The sequence below is a fragment of the Lycium barbarum genome, chromosome 3 (assembly GCF_019175385.1).
Source record: "Lycium barbarum isolate Lr01 chromosome 3, ASM1917538v2, whole genome shotgun sequence".
Taxonomy (NCBI): domain Eukaryota; kingdom Viridiplantae; phylum Streptophyta; class Magnoliopsida; order Solanales; family Solanaceae; genus Lycium; species Lycium barbarum.
Genome location: NC_083339.1, coordinates 10,434,877 through 10,438,451, shown reverse-complemented (window position 1 = coordinate 10,438,451; position 3,575 = coordinate 10,434,877).

Sequence of the window (3,575 nt, the reverse complement as noted above, 5' to 3'; positions counted from 1 at the left end):
CTTAACGGACGTTTGGTCAGACTTGACCATTATAGCACATAAATTTCATGCGCTATGCATGGGCCTCACCAACGTCCCAGTTTAATAGACGTTTGGTCTGTCTTGACTCATCGTGCATGTATGTGCGGGAAAATGACAGTTTTAGTGCCTGAGTTATTACCTAATTCTGATTTTGATCCTTGTGTTATTGGACTAATATAAGCATATTTAACTTTTAATTAAATAAAGTGTGCTATTTTAGTCCTTTAACCTAACTTGAAGTTGACACCATTAACTTTTTAATTCTTTTCTTAACCACTTCAGTGGGAACATATTCTACAGTATTCTAATTAGAGTTTATCCCCCATTTGCAATTTCATCTCTCTCTTACATCGAAAACATAATATTATGGCGAACTATATAAATGGTTAAGCAGACTTAATTAAGAGTATTCTCAAAGTTAATCCACTTAGTAGTTGTGTTTCTCAATAGTAAAAACCAGTAATTGAAGATTGTAAGTTGTAACACATACCTATTTTTAGATGACATACCTAGTAGTACTAAGCTTCTTCGTTGTTTTCGATTTCTAGCTCTCTTCATCTTTCTCTCTCCTCTGCTTTCTCTCTCCTCTGATCTCCAACGGTAACATCTCCTCCCTCCCTCCTCCCACCCCACCCGCCACCCCGTCAGGCGACCAGACCGCACCACTGCCCAGGTAACTCCGGCGACCAGGTAACGCCGGCTACTTTTCCGGCCAGATCTACTTTTTTTTTTCACTCTTTGCTTTTCTTCTTCTCCTCTTCTTCTTCTTCTTCTCTTCTCCTTTTCCCCTTTTTTTAGCTGCTCCTGGCGCTGCTAGAACACAGCTGCGTCATCGCCGGAGACTTTTTCCGGCACCATTTTCCGGCCAGCCCTCTCTTTCTCTCCTTTTTTTCTTTTTTCTTTTTCTTTTCTTGTCCCCCTCTTCTCTGCTCCTGTTTCAGGTCTCTGTGAGAATAATTCCGGCAGTGAACAGTGAACAGTAACTCCTGTAGTGAACAGTAACTCCGGCAGTGAACAGTGAACAGTACTCGGACGTTGAACAGTGTTTTCCGGCGGCGATCAGGTTCATTTCAACTGGAGTTGGTACCTCCGGTTGCCATATCCATTATTTGTCCATACACTTGTAGTTACATTTTTTGCTAACTTTAGACTTTTGAATAGTTTATTAGTTCATACTCATTTTCGTGGCTTTGCTTAGTGATGGTAGACTAGGGTCATGTTCTCGTTCGGGGACGGGGGCGAGGATTAGGAGGGGTAAGTGGGTTAAAGGAGCGTCTAGGTTGAGAGTAGGATCTTGGAACATTGGAACGTTAACGGGGAAGTCCATAGAGCTAGTTAAGATTCTTAAGAAGAGGAAGATTAATATAGCTTGTATCCAAGAGACCAAATGGGTAGGTCCTAAAGCTAAGGAGGTAGACTGGTATAAGCTGTGGTTCTCTGGTAGGTCGAAGTATAGAAATGGGGTGGGCATTTTAGTAGATAGTGAATTAAGGGATCAGGTGGTAGAGGTTAGGAGAGTCACTGATAGGATGATGTCGATTAAGGTGGTAGTTGAAGGACTCACTTTGAACATTATTAGTGTATATGCGCCGCAAGCGGGCTTAGGCGACGAGGAGAAGAAGCGCTTTTGGGAGGATTTGGACGAATTAGTGGGAGGCATACCGCCTACTGAGAAGCTATTCGTGGGAGGTGATTTCAATGGACACATCGGACCTATTTCGGGAGGTTATGATGATGTGCATGGAGGCTTTGGCTTCAGGGACAGGAATGGAGGAGGAGTCTCACTTTTGGATTTTGCAAGAGCTTTTGGGTTGGTGATAGCCAATTCGAGTTTTCCAAAGAAGGAGGAACACTTGGTAACCTTCCGTAGTTCGGTGGCTAAGACTCAAATAGACTTTTTACTCCTTAGGAAGGATGATAAAGGTCTGTGCAAGGATTGTAAGGTCATTCCGAGCGAATATCTTACAACCCGACATAAGCTCTTGGTGATGGATTTAGCGATCAAGATGACGAGGAAGAAGAGGGTCGTGGAGGATCGACCTAGGATCAGATGGGGGAGTTTGACCACTATTAGTGCCCTGGAGATGGGAGAGAAATTGAAGGATATGGGGGCCTGGGATAGTAGTGGGGATGTGACCAGTATGTGGGATAAGACGGCTAGTTGCATTAGGGTGGTAGCAAGGGAAGTGTTGGGGGTCTCGACAGGTAGTCGTGGTCAGCATCGAGGGGACTGGTGGTGGAATGGAGAAGTTCAAGGGAAGGTGGAAGCAAAGAAGGTGGCGTATGCGAAGTTGATAGAAAGCAAGGATGAGGTGGAGAAGTGGACGAATACATAACTTTATAAGATGGCGAGGAAGGAGGCGAAGTTGGCGGTTTCGACAGCAAAAACGGTAGCTTTTGAACGCATGTATGCTGAATTAGAAGAGAAAGAAAGGGACCAGAAATTGTTCAGGATAGCCAAGGCGAGGGAGAGAAAGGCACGTGATGTGGATCAAGTAAAATGCATCAAGGACGAGCATGGCAAAGTATTGCTAGAGGAGACTCTCATTAGACGGAGATGACAGTCATACTTCTCCAAACTCTTGAATGAAGAAGGGGACAGAGACATTGTGTTGGGTGATTTAGAACATACAGGAAGGCATCGCGATTTTGGCTATTGCGGGAGTATTAAGGTTGACGAGGTTAAGAGTGTTGTTCGTAGGATGCGTAGGGGAAGAGCGACCGGACCTGACGAGATTCCTGGGGAATTCTGGAAGAGCGCGGGCCCGACAGGTTTGGAGTGGCTGACTAGGTTGTTTAATGTCATCTTTAAGACAATATTGATGCCCGAAGAATGGAGGGCGAGTGTAATGATCCCTCTATACAAGAATAAGGGAGATATCCAGAGTTGCAACAACTATAGAGGTATCAAGCTGCTAAGCCATACTATGAAAGTGTGGGAAAGGGTGGTGGAGATGAGGGTGAGGAGAGGTGTGTCTATTTCAGAAAACCAGTTCGGATTCATGCCGGGACGTTCAACTACAGAAGCCATCCATCTTATGAGAAGGTTGGTGGAGCAGTATAGGGAGAGGAAGAGGGACTTACACATGGTATTCATCGACCTAGAAAAGGCTTATGACAAAGTTCCAAGACAGATCCTGTGGAAATTCTTGAAGGCTAAAAGTGTACCTGTGGCGTACATTAGGGTGATCAAGGACATGTATGAGGGAGCCAAAACCAGGGTGAGGACAGTAGGAGGAGACTCAGAGCACTTTCCAGTTGTGATGGGGTTGTATCAAGGATCAGCTCTTAGTCCGTTTTTATTTGACTTGGTGATGGATGGATTGACACGACAAATTCAAGGTGAGGTGCCTTGGTGTATGCTTTTCGCAGACGACATAGTCCTGATTGGCGAGACTCGTAGCGGAGTTAACGCTAAGCTGGAGTGTTGGAGACATACTCTGGAGTCTAAAGGGTTTAAGCTGAGTAGGACCAAGACAAAGTACTTGGAGTGTAAGTTCAGTGAAGCACCCCAGGAGGCTGACTTGGAAGTAAGGCTTGGTACCCAGGCCATC